This window comes from Euprymna scolopes, chromosome 11 (genome assembly GCF_053919585.1).
Source record: "Euprymna scolopes isolate OS-2025 chromosome 11, ASM5391958v1, whole genome shotgun sequence".
Taxonomy (NCBI): Eukaryota; Metazoa; Mollusca; class Cephalopoda; order Sepiida; family Sepiolidae; genus Euprymna; species Euprymna scolopes.
Genome location: NC_136492.1, coordinates 80,031,843 through 80,059,496, shown reverse-complemented (window position 1 = coordinate 80,059,496; position 27,654 = coordinate 80,031,843). Strand labels below are relative to the sequence as shown.

The following is a 27,654-nucleotide window of genomic DNA, read 5'->3' as shown; positions in this document are numbered from 1 at the left end:
TTAGTGAACTACGTTTAATTCATGGTTTAGTAAAAAAGAAGGAAGCACGAACACTTTGTAAATAAATATGCTGATGGATTTAAAAAGTACTCGTTAGATTTTATGAAATTAGGAACATGAGCTTAAAAAAAAGATTAAATTAAAGAAGAATTATTGATTGATGCTTATTTTGTGTTGAGTAAATAATGGACACTTTTGCAAATCAATTTACTCATAAAATTTACTCCGTAATCCTTACTATATCGTTGCATTTGGAGGAAATCGATTGATATTTTAGATACGGGGTGGCACGTTAAAATTGTCGCCTTAGAAAGGACGACATGATTCCATTTCCGTTTGATTAAAAACCTGTTTTCCTCTTTTGTTGCAGACCATCCACTAGTTGGCCAGTTGTGTGCAAATGCCAAGAGCCATAGAAGCCTTCTATCATATCTAAAAGTGACACAATGTTTACCGAGCGAAGTCGAAGATGCGCCGCTGTGCAACCCATGCTCTCTACCGATCGAAGTTATGACAACAGGACCATTTCCAGCACACTCAAAATGCAAATCCGGACTGTTTAATGCTTGAGGGCAGAGCTCAACGAAGTTTCCGGACACGGTTATGGTCTTTGGTGTGGTTTCAAGTCAGGGCCACATCATGCCATCTGGCATCTTTGAAGTCGGCTTGAAAGTCAACACCAAATTGTACCTGGATGTGCTGAAGAGTGTGGTGATCTTCTGTTGCAATCAGGTGTCCACTAGATGTGGCAGCAGGACTCGGCACCTGCCCACAAGTGCAAAGAGACACAAACAGGATTTCAGAAGAAGGATTACGACTTTGTACTCTTCTCTCAGTGCCGCCTCCGCCCCCCCCCCCTCTCCACCGCCATGAACACGTTGGACTACTTCATTTGATGATACGTCGAGAAGATCACAAAGATCACCTCCCACAACACCAAAGCAATCCTAATCGCCGCAATCTGTCGAGTATTCGCCGAGCTCGCGCTGGTGCTTGTGGAAAATGCATACCCCAGTTTCGGACTCGTATCGAGGCGGTGATTGAGACTGAAGGCAACTACATTGAATACGTGTCAGTTTTACTACGTAATTAAGTTACCTGAATTAATTTATTCAATAACATTTTTAAAAAAAGCTGTAGTGCTTTTTCTTTATGGCGACAATTTTATCGTTCGCCATCGTTCTAAATGTGACCATGACTACATTCGTTTTGATAGTCGACCATGTATCTCTGCTTTATTCCAATTTGCAACCAGGCGCGCCGACAAATATCCAACTATTGATTTGCATCAATTCTAAGCGTTTATCATTCCATGCTTTGGAATTATATTCAGCTGAGTATCAAGTGTCAGCGATTGTCGATTTCACTGTGTGCCTTGCAGAAACCCCAATAAAACTTAATCGGTCGGTCAAATCTAGGATTCCGAAAATATTGCCGATTATTGAAATGATTTAGAAATATGATCATGCAGACGATTATGTTGAAGCCATTAACAAATATAATTATTGTCTTTCCAACGTTTGCGCTGAAGTTTCTGCAAAGAAGATTTCAACAAAATAAAACATAATCAGATTAACATTGTTATTGCCCGGAATTTTTTTTTTTTTTAGGTTTAAACAAGAAAAACCAGCACAAGCTCGAAATGAATTAAAACATCAAATTTTATTCAAATACATCATCTTTTCAACTAAAAGGACAAAGTAAAGTATATAAACAACAATGAATGAAAAAAATACAAATAAAAAGACAAGTAATTCAGCTATTTTTTTTACTTAATTATTTAAATTGTCTTTTATTGTACTAAAATATATGAAGTCGTCCAATAAATAAAAGATTAAGTAACGCAGTTCATCATTATAAAATTTAAACAAAAATAAATGCAGAGACATTTGAACATTAACGGTTTTTTATCTAAATTTGTCGGTGTGGAGACGAAGAGAATGATAAACGCAATTGAAATCTTTAAAATAATTTTTTAATCTTTTTATCTGACACCGACAGGAACTTTGCTTTTCCCTATTTTGCTTATATATATATATATATATATATATATATATATATATATATATATATATATATATATATATATATATATATATATATATATATATATAATGTGGGTATTTATGGTTTCAGCGAGATTTCCTTTCATGCCTACATTACATGTAATACAGGTTTGAAAAGTGTCATTTTCACAATAATAAAAGACATGAATACTCATTATTCCTGTCGTGTTTTCCCACGTGCAAAAGAGTTCAAGAAAATGGACAAATGTTCATTTGTGAAACGCTATAAATTAATTAATAAATTTCATGTCTTACAAATTCAAAACAAAAAAAAGCAATACAAATAAATGTTTAAGTTGTGCATGACAAAAATCTGCCGGCAGAAAATATACAGGAAAAAAAGTAAATTCAAACCTTTTAAATGTCATTTAATGCAGTATATTATTGCATGTAGGTAAGTTGTGTTCAATTTAATTTCTATAGGCAAAAAACAAAATGGTCGCCATTCGCTTTGATAAATAATTAAGAAAGACGTTTTGCATTCAAGACAGATTTGTGCATTGCGTATTTTTTGAAGGACAAACTGAAGACGCGTTTCATCATAGTAAACATGTAGCCATCATTTTTTAACCTAGGATTCATAACTTAATTATTATGATGATTAATGGTGACTATTAAGAGATCTTTATAGTTAATCTAGTAAGAAAAACGCGAACACAAAATGGCATGAAGAAGAAAAGAAAGTTGTCAACTTTGTCCACAAAAAGTTTTTAAAAGTAGTCAACATGAAAAAAGCAAAACTTTGTATGAGAGAATCTGAAGTAGAGAAAATCGCCGATTCTTGTGATGTCATAGGTTCAGTAGATAGCTAGTGGCAAATCAAACAAACAGTTTCCGGGCTGGCTAATAAGGCGTGGTTGGTTTGGGCTCTTTTTTGTCGAAAATGACGTAGAAAGAGGAGAGACTGCGTTTTCGGCGTCTAATCATCTTGACAACATTTTCCAATTCTCCAGTCGCTGGAACAGAAAATAACAAAGAGAAAATTAAATACGGATTTTGTTGACGCAACATTTTAAAACATTCTGTATTTATTCATATGAATGAAGTTCCCTGGTAGATGAAATGGTACGTTTCGGGTAGCGTTAAAGCAATACTTTTCAGTAAAAGAAAGAAAGTAAATAGTTTCTGTTATCAGTATCGTAGAAATGCAAATGAATGAAAAGTCCCATTTAAATACGATACCATTTATTCTATTATTAGTGAGAGATTATATAGCTCAGTGAGTAGAGCATCTTGCACTAATCACTGTGGCCTGAGTTTCAGGTCTCGATACGTTTAGCTACACTGATAAGTCGTAAAGACGAGAAAATACGTTTTAGTATATATACATATATATATATATATATATATATATATATATATATATATATATATATAATAGTTTATTCCTTATTCAATTAAGTTTTTAAAATTTACGCTTTTCTTATCCGAGGAAGTAAATAGTATAATCCCGTTATGTAAAAGACAGTAAAATATTTCTGGAAAAGTATAAAAATTGAAACTTTAAAATTTTAGGTTTACAAATCTGGGTGCAGGAATGAGAACGAAAGTGGCATCCATGATGAAAAATAAAATCCAATTGTAATATATCCATATACAATTAAAATACACTATAAAAGGAACTGTGTGAGAGAGTTCGTTCCATATGGACTCCTAAACAGCTTGGCCGATGGTCTTTACCGAAGTTAACACCTTATACAGCCTAAAATCACAAGTATATTTTAGGAAATTTTATTAGCGCACAATCAGAATGGCTCTGTATATAAGATCAACATTAAGTTCTTTGATATGATAGGGGTGCGTTCGAAATGAATGTTTCTGTTTAAAGCACACTTGAACCATGATATTTGACTTCTTCATTTAAAAATTAAATTCAAGCCATTATCTTATCAAGCATAAAGAACAGGCATATAAAATCAACAGTGGGTTCTTTGATATTACAGGGGTGCGTTTGAAATTAATGTTTCTGTTTAGAGCACAACTGAACCATGGTACTTGACTTTTGCGTTTTAAACTTTAATTCACAGCATTATATATAAAAACAATTTCATAAAATCTACAGTAGGTATCTCCTTATATAGGAAATATTATCTTATATATTCATTTTTTTTTTACTGCAGAAATCCCCCTCTGGATAAAAGTATCGTAGCTTTGCAATAACGGATGCCACATACGAATGCATTACGTTTAGGCTATTAGCCACTATTTTATGTAATTTTCGAACAAAATTATAGACACATTAAGTCGTTATAATAAAATGCTACATTGCATCCTAGGACCAACACCATCACAATCGCGACATCTATAGAGAAAGTAGTCAATATTTAGTCCTCCCACTGATACCAGTTGACACGGGAACCTGTTCTACATTTTCCTACAATACTTACATTGCATCCATCGTAACTCGTTATTAACTACATACACATAATATAATCTTTCCATTACCCGATTAACAAATAATAAATTCTTCCTTCTCAAAATTCTCTCCTTCTGATTGGCTAAGACCGGCCAATTCTATTATTCAAAATCCACTTCTTCATACATAAACGAACGCACGGGCGCAATTATTTTTCGTTTGTTTTCGTTGGGGCGTTTTTTATTATATTTTTCTTACTTGTATAAACATTTGCTATTACTGTAAACGATTTTACTTATATATTTTTCTATGCTCAGCTAAGCTTCAATCGTGTTATTTATCATGTAATCCGCTTACAACACGTACACGATGATATTTTTGTTTTCTTTTTGTTTGTTGACAGACAAACAAATTTTAAAACTTTTTATTTTTATATAAAACACATTATTAAACCCAAATGCTGAAAATTTCAATTTTATTATTTTTTCATCACTTTTAATTGACTGCATTTACGCCAGTCGAGGTCGCCATATTGCTTTTATAATTTGGCCAATGTAAAGTTTGACAGATTGGCTTTTTATGGCTAAATTTGGACGTTTTACGCTCTTAATTAAAACATGGTTCCGTGAAAGAGCGTAAAATGTTCAAATTTGGCCTTAAAAAGACATATGTCAATCCTTAAAAGGGCCAAATTTTTAAAGCATATAACAATAATTTTTTTCTGGTCTTATTTTAGTAATAATGTGTTTTATATAAAAATAAATAGTTTTTATAATTTTTGTGTCTATCAAATAATTTACGCCGCTAAACTACAAATTTACCCTAAATGACATTGCCTACCGAAATACTTATTTGTTATATATTTGTTTTTTGTTTACTTCTCTTTTTCGGACTCATTATCGACACTAATCACGTATTAACTTTTTTTAGGTAAAATTTTACCTTAGCTCCACCTCCAAAATTTCCTTTAAAATGACGACTTTTAAAGGTTTTCGACTATGTTGATGAGACAATCTTTTTGAACTTTGCCAGAGACAATTAGTTTTCGAGATATAAAGACATGCATTATGCACCGTAATTCACTGGCCGCCAGATTTGTACACATGCGCGATAAACAAATCTACTTCTCTTCACCCCCTCAATTATTTGAGGGGGTTATAGTCACTGCGGGTGAGTATGCTGATGGCGAATATCAAAGTTAAATTGGGCAAATACTTTGACAACCCCCTCTCATAAAATGGGTAGTCTATTCCGAAAGCCGTTCTTACCATGGAGAAGTTGGGGGCGGTGTTCATTCCATAAGTCGTTCTTAACACGAGGAGATTTGGGGTGTCTATTCCCAAAGCCGTTCTTAACATTAGGGCGTTGGGGGTTGGCTACGGTTAACGAGTCCTACTAGCATAATAATAAGATATGATAAGATATATCGCCGGCTACTATTAACGATAATTATAATGCGTGTCTATCCGCACTAAAGTTCTTTGATACGACGAAACATATGCTACCTCTACGCCTTCGGAAGTTGAGAACTCCAAAAAAAGAAATTGCCAGTTGTCATTACTGATAATGTACTGTTCTTCATAAAAGAATAAAGCACATTCCTACACGAATAGAGAACCCTAGGTTGCTGATAATTCTTATAATGGTCATATCAGCATCCAGAATTTGCTTTTTTTTCATAGTTTGTATTAATAGTGTACGGTATGTATTTCGAATTTTGACAGGACGTTTATGTTTGGATATTAGCTTGAAGCACTAGCAACATTGAAGAGCTGTGATACAACGAAAGGTTCTGTCTGCGGATAACAAAAGTAAAATAAAAACCTTCTGAACCTCATATTTTTAACGATTTTTTACTTTCTATAACTCAGCTAATATTCAGTATTAAAAGAAAGTAGAACATTTTATTTGCTGTTTAAGGATGCCCGGTGCAAACGCAAACCCAAAGAAATTAGTTTCTCCAAATAAAAATAGAAATGGAAACTATTTTATAAAGTAAATTGCAGTAAAGTGTAATTTAATTGCATTATACGTTAATTCTTAATTTACTGACAGCTGGGAATACAGTCAGTGTTTGTGTAATGCCGTTCTTAGATTATAAACGATATAAAAAATTGCTTGAAGGATAATTTTTATTGGGTTAGGATGTTTTTTTTTTAAGAATAGTTTCAATTATCCCAATGAAAATGTTACTTATACTTAAGCTATGAGGGTGGGGAACATAGACAAAAGAAAAAAGAAAGAAAAAGAAAAAATGTTAGACATGCAACAACGATGACAGTGGCTAAGAGGTTAATGATACATGCTGACAACCTGACTGTGCCACAGTATTAATGCTGGAGTCCCTCAGAGGTCCATTCTGGGCGCAACTCTCTTCTTGATCTACATCAATGATCTCCCAAAACACATACTAAAATCTTTCGTTGACATCTAAGCTGCTGACACAACTATCTATGGCAACACATCAAAGACCGTAAATGATGTGTTCTCTCTGATTCTCTCTCCTCTGATCTTGAGCGCGTGGTACAGTAGGGAAGAGGTGGCTGGTTACCTTTAATGCATCTAAGACCAAGCTCCTATCTCTGCATCATAAACGCTCTGATCCCTATCTGGCATCAATTGAAATGGATGGCTCTCGTCTAGGGGAAGCCCCATGTTTTGATAAGCTTCTGAGTTTGACCTTTACTCCTGATCTTAAATGGAACACATACATCAAGTCTGTGGCCAAGGTCGCTGGGAAAAGATATATCACTAATGATGCAATTCTCTATCTATATGAAAGCCAAGTACGTCCAAAGATGGAGTACTGATGCCACATCTGGGCAGGAGCTGCTAAAAACAACCTATCCTGCCTTGACAGAGTACAAAATAGACTTCGTGGCTTAGTGGGGGAGGCCCTTTTCTCTTCCCTGCAACCTCTCTCCCACAGAAGAGACGTAGCGAGCCTATCTTTGTTCTATCTTTATTTCCATGGCAAATGCTATTCTGAGCTCCATTCTCTGGTCCCCCCTCGCCAATCATTTTCAAAAAACACCCGACTAGCTGAAACCACCGTCAATAATTTTCCCCACTCCTTATCTGTGCCTAAATCAAAACGAAGATTCCACGAACAAAGCTTCTTTCTTAGAACTGCACGCCTGTGGAACTCTGTTCCGTTTGCCTTATTCCCTCCCGACTTCAACCTGGATGTCTTTAAGTCCAACACAAACAAATTCCTGATGAACCGCCCCTTAAGTAATGACACTTTATCAATTCTACAATACTATTACTACACTATCCCATTGATTACTCTACACACAATAACCCTTATCCCCGAGTGCCACTTGGGCCTTGATAAGTGGTGAACCCCATGTAAAAAAAAAAATAAAAAGTTCGTAATCCAGTTTCTTCTAGAGATACAATTCGGTAATTCCAGCCAAAGCCAATTCTAAGCGAAATACAGTTAATATACTTTCTGTTAATACTAATCAATAATAGAAAGCATATATGACCGAATCAAATTCTACAATTTTGGAATTATTTTATTATAAAAATGTTTTCTACAAAATGTGTATTTATCTATCAAGATAAAGAGATTTCAAATAAATATGTTGAAATAAAATTAAAAACGTTTCCGTTTTATCTCGTGTCCTTTCCAAATTACAAGAAAGCCATTTTCCTGAAAGTCTCGCTAATGACAAATTCCAAATGTTAAGTCGCTCACCTTTGCTTAATGTGTCCATATCGTTCGGAGTCATAAACATTGAGAGGCCGTCCGAGGCGAGTTGAGGTGGAAGCGCACTGAAAACTCCTTCCATAATGAAACAGGTTGCCAAGATAAGAAAGAAAATTTGACGAGCCATTTTAGAATCTGAAAAAGAGAAGGAAAATTCTTATGAAGAACGGTAAGAACTAAATGATTAACTGCAGCAAGAAAATATATCAGAAAATAGTATGAATTTGAATTAACTATCAGGGAAAAGCCAAGAGGTAGAAGGTATCCAATTAAAGGGCAGGTTAAGAAATATGTCTCTAAATGTATATCAATGAACAGAATGTCTCTAAATGTAGAATAAATGAAGGAAATGTATCTAGATGTATAAATAAAATAGGAGATGTATGTATGTGTGTGGCAATATTTAACCGATAAACTCTTAAACTAATATTCACATGACAATGAAATTAACAGGAAATAGTAATCATACACCAAGGATGGTTTATAACGAGCGAAATCTTTGTCTGGATGGATGAATAACGCGTACAGAAATATATCAGCAAGTTGAAATGCAAAATGTTCATTTCAACTTGCCGACATATTTCTGTTATTAATGTACATGCGCAAATTCATTCATAGTTTGAAGTGGTTTCATTTTTATCTTTCTTATCTATCTGTCGATATCTCAAACGGTAAGGAACGCGCTGGAGCTCTAAATGTTTTGCTTTCGATATAGCTGATTGCACTCAAGCCATTTCTCTAATCTTTTGAACTCAGTGCTATATATTAGGTAGAATATAATATTCAACAGAGAATTGTCTTTGTAATAATGAATACGACATCTGCATGAAGTAAAATATATTTAAGCATGTTTTACGACCAGACAAGACCGAACGCCAACCCCTAATGTGTAGAATAAACGGTGATGTCTAGATGTAAAACAAAGTAGAATGTCTTTAAATGTGAAAACCTAATAAGTAGTGGGTATGCAGGCAACGAATATCAAGGTTAAATTTGGGGTAAATACTTTGACACACGCCCTCATAAAATGGGATGTCTATTCCGAAAGACGTCCATCTAAAACAAAGGTGAAGAAGATATCTAAGTGTAGAGCAAAGAAGTAGAAAGTTTTTACGCGTAGAACAAAGGGAGAGGGGGTTTTAAATGAAGAATTTCAAAAAAGTTTTTTTTTCCTGGACTTGAATTTCCGGGATACGCGGCTTTGGCAACCAAACGTTGTTCACATTCATACAAGCTTGTGTTTTTTTTGTGAAAATGAATTTTTATTTAGGGATTTTCAAGATAAAGTGAAAAAGATTGTTCAAAATACTTTATGTCATTTATCACAAAAATAATTTTGTAACTGAAATTTCGCACTAAAACGGTTGAATTGTTAAATTAACTTCTTTTATGAATTAGATTAAAAGACATTGAAGGATAAAGGTTAATGAGTTTGATTAATTGTCAGGTGAATGATGAAAACTATTATGAGAGGATTGAAGGTAATGAATGGAATGGAAGAAATTTGATCACTTATGAGAACAGGTTATGTAAGAGTTTCCTGATATTGGATTTGCCGAAAGAAGATATTTTACTCTGCAGAGAAGCAGTCCAATGGTAATGTGTTCCACAAATTGGAAGTTCTCTCAAAAATTGGAAGTTCTCTTGAAAAAACTCAGCTCGTGGAAAGGTCTGGCACGCGGAGAAGAAAGAAAAAAGAAAGAATTTATTTGTAGATGTGCTTAAAAAGACGAGTTATTGCTATGTTTCTTACAAAGAGGAACCAGTAATTGGAGCTCGGCCGAGAACTTGCTATGAAAATAACGATAAAGCAGAGAAAGACTAGCAAGATCTCTTGTATGAGAAAATGACAGTAGAGAACAGAAGAGATCACTCTCCACTAGATATTGAAGTCGGTTTTTAATGATACAATATCAAGTATAAACATTGTGGATTATCTGTCTCTCTGTTCATTAGGGCAATTGAAAAAAGCACTATACAAAGATCAAGTACAAATATTATGGAGAAATTACATAGTGGTATTGATTTTCATTAGTTTCTGTTTATAACAATATCATGTTGTCTGCGTTGCATCGGATTCTATGAAAAGCAAAAACCTTTTCTGGAAAAGTAAACAGCTGTCTCACATGAAACGTTAGAAGATGACACAAGTGACACCTGAAAATCTTTTGACAAAGAAAAAAATCTGAGAGAAACGACGCCTGATAATTTCCAATACAGAACATTTTGCAATCATCGTTACTTCAAATTCTTCTTGGTGTGAATACTTAAAACCTCTAATCAAAAATCAGTTTGAAAAGAAAAGTGACATTTATAAATTCTATTATATCAACAACTTATAAATTTTACACAATTATAAAGTATGCTCATTAAAAGAAAATAAGAAATTAAGAAATACTCATAAAAACAGCCTTTGTAAATGAAAAATGGCGTTTGAACTAAAAATAAAAAATTTAAAAAAAACAGCCGATCTTAAAAATTTAAAAAGATTTAAGGATATTTTTGGCTAAGAAAAATCTTAGAAATAAACTTACGTGTGTATGGGAATATTTGTTGGTTTTCAAAGAAAAGTTGTTGAAGTCCACAAGTAGGGACAAGGCGACAATGAAGACTGGATTCGTTTGGTATGTGACTGATCGCAGCGGTTAGTCGACAGTTTTTATAGCTATCAGATGGGTCTGGGCAACAATAGGGCTGGTCCTAGAAAACTGTTCAAACGGTAGTAATAGGAGATAAAGAGAAAAACGGTGGTAATAGGAGATAAAGAGAAGGAGGAGGTTGAAAAATAAATATGAAATGTAATTGTCAAACGGAACTAAAGGAAATTAAAAGGAAAGTCGAAAATAAAATTTGTGTTTGTGTTGAAGAGAAAAAGGAGAATGTGTGTGTGTGTGTGTGTGTGTGTGTGTGTGTGTGTGTGTGTGTGTGTGTGTGTGTGTGTGTGTGTGTGTGTGTGTGTGTGTGTGTGTGTGTGTGTAAATTTACACATTGCAACTGAGCACGCAGAATCTTGAAAAATAAAGTAAAGAACTGAGAGTTGGATGCACAAAACGATTAATTTTATGATATCAATTAAAATTAAGCATAATATATATATATATATATATATATATATATATATATATATATATGATATCCTCTCACATCTATCTGGTCAAATTATGCATTCCCCCCTTCCTACAAACCTATCAAATATCAGCTTAAATAAATGATTAATTCCACGCACTGAACTAAGTAGCTTAGGCAGGATAAATTTTCCGAATTTAGCACAAACGTGGATTTATATTTTTTCTACTGTAGAAGTCAGAAAACTTTATTTAAGTAATATATTTAATATCTACAATTACCATATGCTCGCTTGTATTAATAAAGAGGCCTCGTTGATAGCTCTACCAAACCACTGGATATAGCTTATAATTAACTTTTACTATATTTGTAACTGAAATGTACAGTGATCTTAGCTACGTCACTAGGACTATTTTTTGAATAGATACAATGTTTTGTCCCTGACCTTAATGACTGCCTATAAATACGAATTCCTAATCACCATGTAATAATTGTTTCTCTTTACCTCCAAGACAACTGCCTTTGTCTAACCTGCATGCTAAATAGGGAAAAAGAAGAAAAAAGAAAAAAATTTTGTTCTGTTTCCCAAGCTTGAAACTCTAAATCATAATGAAACTCTACTGTATTCTGTAAGTTAATAACCGCGTCCTTTGAAAGCTAACAATCTGCTCCCCACTATCTGCCACTAAAACTCTACATTACACACGCCTTAGTAGTGGAATCCTTAGCTTCCAGCTCCTAACCTTTACATGCAAACCGCCTAACAGTCATCACTAAACATCTATACATTTCTACCTCTAAGACATGCATTCATATCCAGTTTGGTATTTACCGGCCAAAGTATGTACTCAGATGCAAAACGATCCTCATAACATAACATTACATAACAAGATGGTTTTGCAACGATTAATACAAAACTAAATCCGATACGCCCTGTTATGCAAAACGCTCGATGACTCTCAAATGAAAACTGGAATTATCTTCCCTCAATAGTAGAAACACACTTAACACCTACAACTTCTATATATTCGCATCTACTGAAAACTTGCCCAAATATCTATTTACTGGCTTGGATTCTCTACTTACACAGATGCAGCGGGCAGCACAACACATAGCTTCTCTATATCTCACTCCCATTCACAAATGGTTATGTTTCCAACCCGTTTCACTGACCAGCTAGAAGAACACGCATCACTTTTAGATCTGTTTCTGACCACAGTTCCCGATGATTGTATAACAAATGCTGACAGCCCACTCGGGAACGCTGATCATACAGTGATAATGGTTGAAATCGCCCTAAACTCTAGACCCAAAGCTGAAGAGCCAGTGCTCAAAACAACGAGATATTATAAAAAGGCTGACTGGTAAGCCATCAGAGATCTTATCAGAGATGCCCCATGGGGAAATATCTTTTCTCTTCCTGCTGAACAGTGCGCAAATGAGACCACTGAATGGTTCCAAACGGCAATTGAAGCACATGTTCCCATGCGGAAATTTTATAGCAAGCCCCACTCTCCCCAATGGTTTACTTCTACTTGCGCAACTGCCATTGCTCAAAGGCGGCATGCATACCGCAAATTTAACCGACATAAGTCCAGTTCAAACTGACAGAATTATATAGAAGTAATGTTAAGAAAGAAATAGCGACAACTAAGAGAGAATTTACCGAAACCACTAAAAAACGCATCGAAGCACAAAAATTAGGAACTCGGAACTTCTGGAAAATTTATAACAGTGTAGTAAATAATGGGCAATCAACAATTCCCCCACTATCCAACAATCATGAGGTTATTTGCTCAGAAATAAGAAGGCTAACATGCTTACCCGTCGGTTTGCCTCAAACTCCACACTGGACCCTTCCAACCACCCTCTACCTAACTTTCCTTTGCGGACAGACGCCACGCTAGACGATCTGAAAATCATCTCTGCTCATGTGCATGATATCATAAAAAACCTTGACACTTCAAAAGCATGTGGACCCGATCTCATCCCAGCTGTGCTATTTAAAAAGTGCTCAACCGAAGTAGCTCCAGTTCTCTCCAAACTCTACAACAAATGCCTTAATGAATCATGCTTTCCGGGCTGTTGGAAAACTGCTTCTGTAGTACCAGTATTCAAGAATTTGGCGAAAGGACTGACCCATCTAATTATCGCCCCATTAGCCTCCTCCCACTTTTCCCCAAAATATTTGTGGCCATAATTAACCATGTTCTAGTCCATCACCTTACAGATGCTAAACTTCTAACTGACAAACAATATGGATTAAGACAAACCCGTTCCACAGCAGACATACTCACTGTAATCTCTGAACGTATATACCATTCACTGGACAAAGCGGGGGAGAGCAGAGCGGTAGCTCTAGATATATCTAAGGCTTTTGACAGGGTATCGCATGAAGGACTTCTCAGAAAAATTAGATCATACGGCATCACTGGTAGAATATTTAACATAATGAAATCCTTCTTAAATAAGAGAAAAATCCAGGTTGTCCTCAACGGTCGTACATCTAAACAATATGATATAAATGTGGGAGTGCCTCAAGGGTCTATCCTTGGGCCCCTATTGCTCCTAATAATCATAAATGACCCCCTCTCCCCTACAAAATTTCCTCTGAGATGGGTATATATGCTGATGACACCACACTCTATAAAAGGCACGACAGGAAAACAAACGAACACATATATAAAGAAATGGCAAAAACACTAGAGGATGACCCCCAATCTGTAGTGGAATGGGGACAAAAATGGATGGTTACATTCAATGCTGCCAAGACTAAACTGGTTTCTTTCAATAATTACAAAAAAAAACCTTGTCTGCCACCAATAGCAATGGCCAGTGACTCTTTATCTGAGAGTACATCTTTCAAACACCTTGGCCTAACGTTCACGGGAAACATGAGCTGGAACAATTATATTGAAATCATTGCCAGGGCCGCTTCGAAGAAGGTAGGCTCTCTCTACCGTGCTAGAAAACTACTAACACCCGAAAGTATCCTGTACCTCTATAAGGCCACCATTCGCCCATGTATGGAGTATTGCTGTCACATTTGGACTGGTGCATCTGCTACTAGTCTCTCACTCCTAGACAAGGTTCCAAAGGGAGTCGCCAATCTGATAGGCCCTGAACTGGCATCTAAGCTTCAACCTCTGTCCCATCGACGAAATGTAGCATCCCTCTGCCTGTTCTACAAGTATTTTAATGGTGAATGCTCTGACGAACTGCAGACACTTGTGCCCCCACGACGTAGACACCCTGAATAAACCCGCCAGGCAGCTAAATCCCACCCACACACTGTAGAGATCCCTAGATGTAAAAGATCTTTCTACTCCAGTAGTTTCTTCCCCAGAACCGCTAGACTTTGGAATTCCATTCCATGTCCCTGCTTCCCCAACTGTACTGACGTGCAGAAGTTCAAGTATAACGTGAACCGATATCTTGCTGCCCAAATCCCTACATAGTACCTCAGTAGTTGTTGCCCCTGATAGTAGCTCCCTACACCAAAGTGGCAATGTGCCTTGTTCGGGGTGAAAATGTAATAAAAAAATATGAATAAATGATAAAAGTCTATATTTCAAATTTCATGATGTTGGCCATCTCAAAATTTATTCACTTACAATTCTTGACAAAATTAGACACAATTCTTGACGGTATCTGTTTTCGAAACAGATACTGTCAAGAATTGTAAGTGTTAACTGAATTAAAGGAATAAATTGTAAGAGGATCAACATCATGAAATTTGGAATATAGACTTTTGTCATTTATTCATTATATGCTCTGTTATTACATTGAGCTTCTTAAATAAGGATCGGTATATATAAAAAGGTAATATAAGTGAAAAATAATATTTCCACAGAAATATATATATATATATATATATATATATATATATATATATATATATATATATATATATATATATGAACGTCTCTGTGTGTGTCTGATTTTTCACTTTTTTTTTCATTTTTCTTAAACTTTTTCTTCTAGGGATGGGACATCCAACCAGATGTCTGACATTTACTCCTATTTTAGTGAGTCCAACCAAGAGATCTTTTCAGGATTCTAGCCGTCCCTTTCAGTGCAATCGTTTGTATTTCACTTGCACTTGGTTCACCGGGTATGCTTGCTATGTACTTTTTAAAGTTCTTTTTCATAAGCCCAGTTGCTCCAATGATGACTGGTATAATTGAAACGTCTTTTAATTTCCAATTTCGTTTCATATCATACATAAGTCCTTGATACTTTGTTATCTTTTCCCTCTCAGCTCTGTTAAGCCCTGTATCATTGGGTACACTGACCTCTATTACGGTCGCTTTTTTGTTTGCTCTGTCCCAAATCACTATATCTGGTTTAACAGCTGTGTTTTCTAGATATGTAGCAGTAGGGATTATGTCACGAATAGGCTCCTATATGGTTGACTATTATAGAAAACTGATCACATATAATGATAGTTGATGTATCGAGACACAGGAATGGGTATGTTTGATCTGGCATAATGATGATTCATTAAAATTGTGGGGGCCTTCGTACGCGCCTGGTCCACAAAGTATGGAAATAAAAAATTTAAAAATTTAAAAAAACGTTTACAAGTGTTTTTGATATAGATGTACATAATAATACTTTGATAAATATGTTTTAACTTAAATAGGGATGGTATAATAAAATTGTGGGGTCTGCGTTCACGCCTGGCCTCCATAGAATGGAAATAGGCACAAACTTTAATAAAGACTTTTCATATCTATCTGCGTAATTATACTTTGATAATTATGTTTCAGTCTGAAGAAATATGGTATAATAAAATTATGGGGTGTTCGTTCGCGCCTGGCCTCCATAGAATAGAAATATGTCACAAAGTTTAACAAGGTTTTTTAATATAGATCCACAGAATATTGTGATAAGTGTTTCAGTGTGAACAGGTATGGTATAATAAATTATGGAGTTTATCTATTTTATTTTTACTTTCATCATATTTTGCTTAGGTTTTGATATCCCCAAATTCGAAGCTATCTCTTTACAACCATTCCTTTTCATAGCATATCATACTTTCATAAATCAGAATCCATTTTCTGTAGGCTGTTTTTGAACCCAGTCAACGACGATTACTTTTGCTAGTATATATATATATATATATATATATATATATATATATATATATATATATATATATATATATATATATAGGGCTGACAGATATAAACAGAAGTTGGAGAGAGTCTTACATTGTTTAGATTTGAAATAGACGGTATCGATATTGTTTTGATATTTTGTGCAATATAGTAATAAATATTACACTTAAGTTTTTTTTTAATTTGATTGATAATCAAGTACTCTACTCGAGTTTTTTCTCTCTTTTTGCAAGATATTCACCACTTATTAAGGCCCAAAGGCCACTCGAGGATAAGGGTTAATGGATGTAAGCTGGATGCGTAGTAATCGTTAATGATGTAAGTTTGGTAAAATTGGACTATTTAAGGGGGCGGTTCAACAAGAACTTGACTACATTGAACTTGAAGGCTACGATATTGTAGTCGGTCGGGAAGCAGGCCAGCGGAACAGTGTTCTACAGGTGAGCAGTTCTAGGAAAGAAGCTTTCTTCATGGAATCTGCATTAAGATTTAAGCTCAGATAAAGAGTGAAGGAAATTGTTGATAGTGGCTGTAGTAAATACATATATATATATATATATATATATATATATATATATATATATATATATATATCTTCCCTTTTTCTCCCTAATGCATACAAAAACAAAACTTCTACCTTTTCACCACCAACGCTCAAATCCCCAGTTGGCCCTAATTAAATGAACGGCTCACATCTTGAAAAAAAATACCTTCCTTTGACAAACTTCTGGGACTGACCTTTACTCCTGATCTTAAATGTAAGATTTACACCAGATTATTTGCCAGAATCACTTTAAAAATGGTGGGATCTGACTTTCGACACTATTCTCTACCTGTACAAGAGTCAAATACGATCCATGATCGGGTATTGCTGCAACACCTGCGAAGAAGCTCCTAAGATTACCCTTTCTTATCTTGACAGGGCACAAAAGCGTCTTCAGAATCAGTAGATCTTTTAGCTTCCTTACTCCTATTTCTTACAGAAGAGACGCTGCGAGTTTATCCCTGCTCTATCGTTAATTTTATGGCAGATGCTCGACTGAGCTCCAATCCATTGCCCCCTCCTTTAAAACGTTTGTAACAAATACTCGTTTAGCTACAACCACCGTCTACAATTATTCTTGCCCTTTCTAAATTCCATGAGCAGAGGTTTTTTTAGAACTGTCCGTCTGTGGAACAAGATACCGTGGAGCTGCTTCAAATTTATTTTTTTAACATTTTGTTTTCTCAGTTACAATTTTGTACACACACGCACATAATCATACACACAGATACAAACACACACATACACACTCTTTTTCTATCTCTTTCCACACACACACACACACACACACACACACACACACACACACACACACACACTTGGCCAAACAATTTTTTTTAACTTTTCTCTTAATTTCCTCTAGTTCCGGTTTGAAATTACATTTCAAATTTATTTTTATGCTCTCTCTCTCTCTCTCTCTCTCTCTCTCTCTCTCTCTCTCTCTCTCTCTCTCTCTCTCTCTCTCTCTCTATCTATCTATCTATCTATCTAACTATCTATCTATCTCTTTCTTTTTTTTATCTCTCATAGAGTCACAACCCGAGTTTTTTAGGACCAGCCCCATTTTTACACCAACCCGCCTGATGGCTATAAAAACTGGAGACTTACCATTGCGATCAGATGCACATCAAAAGATTCCAATCTTCATTGTCATTGTCCCTTTTCGTCGACCACAATAATATTCAGTAATATTCGCAAACACATGTAAGTTATTTGATTTTGTTTCAGATTTTTTAGTGTTTATTTTATTTTATTCTATTTTTTATTTTTTTTTTTTTTTTTTTTTGCAATTTTTTTAATTATCCCTTCAATCCGTTATTTTTCAGCCGAAAACATATTTATAATTTACAAACTCTGGCTGTTATGCTTTCTTTTTCGTTTTTTTTTTTTCTTTTTTCTTTTTTCATATATTGTTTTAATAAACATGTTTCATTGTTGTAAAAAAATTCATAATTTGCAGGAGTGATGGAATTTATAGATGTTGCCGTTCTTTCTCAACTCCAACGTTTCATTCAACTATTTGAAGTATTAAATATCAAAAAGTTCCCAGAAATTCGTTTTGTCTTGATTCTGTCAAGCGTCACTAATCTTATCTTTTGACTTCTGAACATATCACGTGACGTAACTTTTTACATTACCAAAAACATCCTAATTGTCTTAAATGGTATCTATCGATTAATTGTGTATCTCGTTTGACATTAGAAATGAAACCTTGCCCAATCAGATTTTATCATTGGAACAATTGATTATAGTTTGTTATAAGACATGAAATTTCCTTCCGGTAAAATGTTTTTCGAAGTTCATTTATTCATCTCTTGGTGGAAATTGATGGATTTGTACTATTTTTTAAAAAACAGTTTTCCTTAAACATTTCACGCCGGGTATTGAGTTCATTTAAAGTCATTTTCTCGCAAAACAATATATTCTTTTGAGTCTAAACAATAAAAGAACTTTTTTCTTTCGTCAAATTTAAATGTAAAATGTTCTATCTTTAGTATTTTTTTTTTTTAGTTTGAATACAAATATTTCGTAAAAATAAAGGAGAAAGAAAATAGTGCTTCTTTTTTACCCCATCAAAGTCTGTCACCTTTTTCCATTCAATTTCTTTCATATGATTCCTCGTAAAATCTTACCTGGGGAAACATCAGTTAAATCTTATTACAGGTCTTTGTTAGTTATGAATTCCAATGCGACGCAGACCCCACAATATTATTGTAAAAAGCCTTTTTTTTCAAGAATAGTTATGTAAAATTTTGATATAAGCATTTCTATTCAATTGCATGTAAAGACACAGATAGATAAAATACTTATAGTTGATAGACTGCAACTTGTATTTCAAAAAATAACCATTCGTTTTCACAAGAGCATAATCTTATTTCAACTTGATTAACCTTCAATAGTCAGGGCTGCATATCATCGCAATCCACGAACTGGGAAATAAATAGCTTTTTTGATTACATTTAGAGACTTTCTCCTTTTCTCGATGCAAATACTCAATACAGTTTCTCTCTCATTATTATCATAATTTGTTTTACAACCCGATAGTGTTTTAGATAATGATCGCACGTTTAAATATAGCTAATCTTTCATTGCAATGTTTTCTTCTGTCGTTTTCAGATTCGAAAATAAGTCATCAACTTCTGGGGGGGGGTATTAGCAACCCGCTTGATTATAGAAGGGGGTCTTAGCTTCGCATTCACCTTATTCCGGGCGGTTTCCTCTGTTTACATTCTTTTTTTTTTCTTTTTTTTTGCTCTGCATTTAAACATCTTCTCTTCTTTGCTCTGTATTTAGAGATCTTCCCATCTTTACTCTGCATTTAAAGCCTTTATCTTTTTCTTTTTCTTTTTTGCTCTGTATTTAGAGATGTTTCTTTTTTATTTTACTCTGTATTTAAAGACCTTCTTATTCGCTTTATATTTAAAAACCTTTTCCTTATTTGCTATGAATTTAAAGACCTTCTCCTTCTTTGCTCTGCATTTAAAAACCTTCTCCTTCTTTGCTCTGCATTTAAAAACATTCTCCTTCTTTGCTCTGCATTTAAAAACCTTCTCCTTCTTTGCTCTGCATTTAAAAACCTTCTCCTTCTTTGCTCTGCATTTAAAAACCTTCTCCTTTTCTGCTGTGTATTCAGAGGCCGTCTACTCCTTTGCTCTGTATTTAGAGTCTCATTTACTCTACAATTAGAGACCTTCTCCTCATTTAGTCTATATTCATAGACCTTCGCATTTACTCTACATTTAGATGTTAGGTCCTTAGATAATAAAGTCAGTTTTTATGCCTTTTTCTGTTATATATATATATATATATATATTACAGTTAAATGATTTTTTTAAAAATCTATTATTCATCGTAAAATTTTTCTTTCTCATTTTCAGATTCTAAAATGGCTCGTCAACTTCTGTTTCTCATCTTGGCAACCTGTTTCATCATGGAAGGGGTTCTCACCGGGCTTCCACCTCAACTCGCCTCGAATGGTCTCTCTTTGTTTATGACACCAAACGATTTGGATCAATTAAGTAAAGGTGAGTCCTTTAACATTGTGGATTTGGTATGAGATGCTTAAAAGAAAGGATTTAATTATAATTTGGGAAGAAGAAAGGGTTAAAAAAAAAACATAAGAAAATAAAAACTGTTTGGAATTTTATTTGAACAGATTTATTGATTAAAGAAAACACATTCTAATTTTGATTGACTTACTTCCCAACGAAGCTGATGTTTAATGCGAGGAAAATCCAGTTCTCTCAAAAAAGGTACTCTGATATCAACAGAAATAAAGATTGCCTCATTCTAGAAGAATACTATGTTAATGACCGAGAACAGAATAGAATAATCGCGGAATTTAAACAGATAATACATGTTGTTCCTTGGTTGTAAATTTTATTTTTCTTATAAATTAACAACCCTTTTGCACTCGGATAATAATATTACTTTTATATTTCGTCAAAAAAAAGCGGTAAAAATTCACTACTTAATTATGCATTTTTTACAACGAAATCTTGTTTATAATGAAATTAGCTGGACGCTCGGCGTTGCCCGGTCGTATGATACACTATAACATCAAATTTTAATTCATATAGAATCAATCCTCTATTGATTATTATATATTACGAGGAATGATTTGCCCAGTGGACTAATTCGCAAAAATTATTTCTTAAATTATAATGATAATGTCGTTTATCAAATCCCGTCTGTGTTTGTTTAGAATATCACGTGAGCTGATATTCGGGCTTGGCGATGAATGCTCTGGAAAATTAATTTCTGATTAATGTTTAGTTTTAAAATAGACAAACGAAAAAATGAATTGTGGCGATTCAAAATGGTTCTTCTTCTTTTATCGTGAATTCAACTCGTTAATAAGAAAAAATTAAAATAAAACGGTGAAGTACAACCGGGCTTCAACAGGGGATCATTCGATCTGCAGTCGAATGGTCTACTACTGAGCTATGTCTACAGACGACTACTTTTTAAGAAGAAATGATTAGTTGAGGTTTTATTATTCCCCTTGACCGATGTAACGTAAATATTCCTCTGCAAAAATTCTTTTTTATTTATGAGAGAAAAGAGTATTTTGAGGATCGGATTTTTTCGATTTTCGATACTTATCGGATGATTTTCTGTCCAAAACATATCTAAGAACACTGCCTAACACATAAATTACCTTTGTGTGAAATTTGCAAAACTTAGGCTCAGCCGTTTCAGATCCTATAAGGAAGGAACTAACTCCCACAAAAATTGAATGACTTTTATATAAGAGTGGAGATAATTTCATAATCGAACACTTCTTTCATCGCTTACCAATAACAGCTGAAAAGGCCTGAGAAAATGAAACTTTGTCATAAATAGATTAGTTGATGATTTGCTCGGAAATAATTATCGATGAATTAATTAAACTAGAACAATGTGATTCATTGAGTCACCGATTAAGTTCAAGTTACATAAAAAGTGAAAACGATAAATTTGTCGCCCTAAAGAAAACAACACTACTGCTTTATTTGTAAACTTTTATTGGAAAAATCTATTCAGGTAACTTGATTATGTAGTAGAGCTGACATCTATTCAATGTAGCCGCCTTCGGTCTCAATCACCTCTTCGATACGGGTCCGGAACTGGGAGCATGCCTTTTCCAGAACCGTCGGCGGGAGCTCGGCCAATAATCGGCGGATGGCGGCAATCAAGCTGGCTTTGATATTGTGGGAGGTCATGTTGGTGATGTTCTCAACGTTTGACTAAACGAAGTGGTCTAGCGGGTTCAGGTCGGGGCAGGAGGGGACAGTTAGAGAAATATACTAAGTCGTATCATTCCTTCTGAAGACAATCCTAGATCTCTTTGGACTTGAGGTCCAGCGCCAAGTCTTGCTGCTACACCCAGGGTCTGCCACCGGCCACCTAATTGAAACAGGGGATCACCACACTCTTCAACACATCTAAGTAAACTTTGGTGTTGACTTTTAAGCCAAATTCAAAAATGTAAGGTGGAATGATGTGACCCTCACTTAAAGCCACACCAAAGACAATAACTGTGTCCGAAAACTTTTGTTTTCAATCACCCTGGGCACAATCCTGTTGGATCGGTAGAGAGCATGTGTTGTACAGTGGCGCATCTCCTATCTCGCTCGTTGAACATTGTGTCACTTTCAGACATGATAGAAAGCTACTGTCGTTTTGGGGATTTATGCACAACTAGCCAACTAGTAGATGGTCTGCAGCAAAAAAAATAAACCGGTTTTTATTAAATGGAAATGGAATCATGTCGTCTTTTCTCTGGCTACAATTTTACCGTTTCACTCTGTCTAAAGTACATTTATAAAGTTTTCTTTATATTGAGTACATTTTAAAAAAATATTTATTTTAAGTACATGGTATAAAAACAGTCTACGAGGAGTGTGCAATAAGTAATGCCCCTGACCCACTTCCCATAGCAGTAAAGCAACGAAACTTGGCACAGTTATTAGTTTTTCTCTACATAGGAACCACCCAGAGTTATGCATTTCTTCCATCGTTTGATGCAGCTCTGGAGACCGTTTTTGTAGAACACCCCAGGTTGATCCTCCAACCATGACGTGACTTCAAAAATCAAGGCTGAATCATCTGGGAAACGCTTTCCTTTCAAAAACAACTTCATGACTGGGAAGAGGTGAAAGTCAGAGGGTGCAAGGTCAGGAAAGTAGGGAGGATGCGTTGGGGCATTTCATAACCACACGTCCGTGCTTCTGATCTGGCGACATGCTAGTTGTGGACCGGAGCGTTGTCCTGCAGTAGGAGGGTAGCTTTGCTGATCTTGCACCGCCTCTTGATTTTGATAGCTTCTCTTAATTTCCTCAAAAGTTAAGCATAATAGTATTCTGTAATTGTGGTACCCTTTGAAAGAAATCTGTCATCACTACTCTGTCCTAATCCCAGAAGACTGTGAGCATGACCTTGCTAGCGGAGGGCTGCACCCTTTCCTTCTTTGGAGGTGGTGAGTCCAAGTGCTTCCATTGCATTGACTGGGCTTTGGTCTCTGGATCATAGTGATGGACCCAGGTTTCATCCTGTGTAATCAGTCTTTTGAAAAACTTTGACTCCTCTTCTTGGCACATCAAATTCATCCTCAAGCACTCGACGCGTTCTCGCTTCTGGAATGGTGTGAGCAACCTGGGGATCCATCTGGCAGACACATTATGCATATGCAAATGGTCATGAATGATAGTTTCCCCAGACCCTGTACTAATCTTGACATCTTGGACTATTTGGCGAATAGTAATGCGCCGATCTTCCAAAATGGCAGCCTCAACTTTACGAACAGATGCCTCATCAATGGCAGAAGGGGGGCGACCAGGTCTGGAAACTGTTTCCACAGACTTCCGGCCATGTTTGAATTCACGATGCCAGCGTTTTACAAGGTCATATAATGGGGCATTATCACCATCAGTTTCTTTCATTTATCAAAATCTCCTGTGGTGTGCGTCCTTTCAAATACAAAAACCGGATCAATGCTCGACATTGAACAGGCTCAATTTCACACCTGATTCAGTTCAAACACCTGTAAAACAGAAACCACAATTAGTTCAAAGCTGTAATTTGCCACATAATCCGTAGAGATATAAATTAAATATTAACTTAACGATATTTCAAAAAGAAAATACCATCCTATTTTTAATAAAAATTGTCCCGTGAGCCGCGCGCTTGCATTTGAAGACGTTACCACTATTCAGTTAAATATCCTGAAGGACTACCACCAGAAGAAGTTTTTACATATCCAACAAAAAATTGATATGAAAAAAGAAATGGCTTGAAAAAGGTTCCTTCGAGCCGAAACTTTGCTTAATATTTTTAAATATCTATTTAAAAAGAAAAACAAAATTTCTAAAAAAAAGAACTTTAAATATTCACTTAACGATATTTCAAAAAGTACCATCCTATTTCTTATATATATATATATATATATATATATATATATATATATATATATATATATATATATATATACGCAACGATATAACCAAACCAAACCAGAAATTGCCTCCAAATGAATAAATCAGTAGTATTAAATAATATTAACAATAAACTAACCGTACACATAGGGATCACAGTTAGTAGTTGCAAATATAGGTACAATCATCACACTTATGACATCCAGAAGTTTAAATTATTATTTCTATCATCAATAAAGAAATATAGACATTAACTCTATCTTGCAATATACATAATGAATAGGGCTAGGACAACAGCATACTCTTTCCATTGTTTTGTCTCTCGAGTGTGACTCCGTTGATATCATACATGCTTTTATATAGTGATGTGGTTCTCGGTTGATTGACTGTGTCTAACTGTGTCGGATATATACTCGAGGGTTAAAACAATGAAAAGAATACGCTGTTGCCATAGCCTTAATAGTGAACAATGTAAATTATGTTTAAAGTAAAAATACGAAATCATAAACTGTAAAAAAAATTATTTATTAAGCACAAAACAAGAAAGTTTACCTAAATACAGACACAGAAACAAAATGCTTGTTTTATTATTTTAGCCCAGAGCACCCAGAGCAACATTGAACAATATTGAATATAGCACATTAACATAATTGTACATTTGTGTAGAGATACGTGATCGAAACAAACAAAACAAAACAGCAGTTAGATTACAAAATGTTAATAGATAAATAAAGATTACAAAATGTTAATAGATATATAAATAAAAATATTAATTAGCAAATAAATCATGGGTATATAGCTTTGGTCTCCTCCAATGTCAGCAATCTATTTTGATGCTAAAACAGACGTTTAGCTTCGCTTTTGATGCTCGGATAAAACACCTATATAGATAGATTTATATAGAGTAGGATAAATAAATATTCTCAAATGTTACTTGGTGAACAGAAATTTTATAATTATTTTTCTCCTTGTTATTCTTGTTTTCAGCGACTGGAGAACTGGAAAATGTTGTCAAGATGATTCGACGCCGAAAACGCAGTCTGTCCTCTTTCTACGTCATTCTCGACAAAAAAGTTCCAAAACCAACCACGCCTTATTATTCAGGCCGGAGATAAATTATCTCCTTTGGAAAATATTTGATTCGTTGTTGACAACCTCCTGAACCTGTGACGTCATAAGAATTGGCCATTCTCTATTCCAGATTACCTCAATTCTGTTCAGTCGTTTTTACCCTCTCTATTTTTAACTTCTAAAATTATTACGTTATTTTGACTAATCTGGCATAAATATATTTGCCTGTGCGTTTTGATATGTATTCATAAGTTTTAAAACAATGCCTTCTTTACAAGCTTAAACGAATGAAATGTTATAATTTTCATTTATTTCTTAAAGCGAAAAGCAGCCATTTTGTTTTGGTTCATAAAAATTCAGTCTGAGTAAACATTTCCTAAATATACACAACTTTGGCGCTTATTTAAATTACCTTACTGGATTTTGGATATAGTAAATATTATTTATCTGTGTTTTGCGTTACACCACAGTTGTCCATTTTTTTTTATATATTTTACTTGAATGCGTGGACAAACACGATAGGAATAAATGATTTATGTCTTCTGTTATTTCTTAACGTACCTTTATTTCAAATCTGTATCATTTCGAATGAAAGGCTGAAAAGGAATCTGCCTTCTAAAATCTAAAGGATAGAATAATCGGAGTAGATAAATCGGTGTAATTAATTTGCATATATACAGAAACGATGTATTTGTTTTATTCTTTTACATACGAGCATTGGAGAATTTTGTTTTGCTCGAATTTCAAACACAATAATACAGCATTAAATGATTATTTCTTTATTTAATATTAATTTACGGTAAATGATGATCGTATCTTACCAACCCACAAAATCGTCAGTGAAATTCCCAACATTTTAATCGCCGTCCAATATTTGAGGAATATACCGTCTACAGTAAATAAAAATAAATACTTATTAAAGATTATTGAACTCTTTCAATTCTTTATCATTATTTATTTATCTACTTCCAACGACTGAATAATTCCTGCATTGATAATCTTTCAAACATACATTTTTATCCGATAAACAATGCTTCAAGCATTACAATTAGTTAAATTAATTACATTAGTTAAATTAATGTGCAATTTACAGTTGAAAATATAAAATTATAGTTAAAAAAAAAACAGTAAAATAGAGAAAAGCTAATTTCTTACCGGACACAGGAATATAAAAATAAAAATCTCTTCATATGAACACATTTGAAAAATAATCTCTTTTCGTATTAATCATTTAAAACTTTAGTTTGTGATTTTCAAAATATTTATCTTTTTCGGGGTTCTTTTCTTACCTATTTCGATAATATAAGATTAAATTGTTAACGTTCAAGTGTGTGAATCTTTGGAAGTCTCCCTTTTTTGATTAAGTGCTTTTTGTAATACTAAAGACTGAATTTTATTTATTGCATGAATTTTATGAATATATATTTTTCGGTTCAATCAAATAAATTAGAATACCTTAATTAAAGAAATTGACGAATTATTTTGATTTTTTTTTCTTCTATTGACTTTATTGATTTTTTTTGGTTTGTCATTTCTGTCCAAAAACATGCTTTGTTATGTAATAAATTTCATTTTCAAATTCATTCCAGTTTGTGTTTTCTTTTGTTTGTTTTCTATCCGAAATGTTGTGTAGAAAAATGGCAGAATATTTTTCTTTTGTTATAAATTTAATCATCAAATACATTTTAAACTTGTGTTGTCATTTCTAATTTCTTTTTACCCACAAAAAAAAAATCCGTATAAAAATGCTAAAAAATCGATAACAATTATTGATGTATTTGTGTTCTATTCTGTTGCACTGCGTTATGAGTGAGATACTTTCTGAAGAGGTATAATGATCGAACCATTTTTCCAGCGACCTTCGCGACGAGTTGGATGTAAGTCTTCTGCTACAGGTCTGAAGTGAAGGTCAGCCCAGAAGTTTATTAAAACAGAGGGCTTCTTCCAGGTGAAATCTATTGGTTTCAAGTGGTGAAAATGAAAATCCAAGTGTTGGTGAGTAAAAAATAGAAGATTTTAGTCGTATAAAGTAACCAGCCATCTTTTCCCCATTGCATTACGTACTTCAGCTCCGAAGAGAAAGAATCAAGATTTTAATCATTAATGCTCTTCAAAGTGTTGCCATAAATGTCGACAAATGATCTTCGAATGTGATTGGGGAGATAACCGATGAACATCAAGAAAAGAGTTGGGCCCAAAATGAACCCTTGCAGTACCCCAGGCGTTGATACTATGTGCTTAAAATTTTTGTCAATCGACAACTACTTTTATAAACCTATAAAAGAAAAAAGACTTGAT

The 27,654-nt window shown here is 34.3% G+C and overlaps 2 long non-coding RNA genes across 2 annotated transcripts; one reads left to right on the top strand and one right to left on the bottom strand.

The window, feature by feature from the left end:
• Positions 1 to 2,124: 2,124 nt before the first annotated feature.
• On the bottom strand, positions 2,125 to 8,266 carry LOC145288241 (uncharacterized). The gene is made up of 2 exons (XR_013869274.1): positions 8,126 to 8,266; positions 2,125 to 3,022 (listed from the first exon to the last, which is right to left on the bottom strand). It is a non-coding gene; the product is annotated as an uncharacterized LOC145288241 (long non-coding RNA).
• A 9,655-nt stretch (positions 8,267 to 17,921) lies between these two features.
• Positions 17,922 to 26,793, top strand: LOC145288240 (uncharacterized). Its single transcript, XR_013869273.1, has 3 exons — positions 17,922 to 18,073; positions 20,248 to 20,394; positions 25,273 to 26,793. It is a non-coding gene; the product is annotated as an uncharacterized LOC145288240 (long non-coding RNA).
• The last annotated feature ends 861 nt before the right edge of the window (positions 26,794 to 27,654 follow it).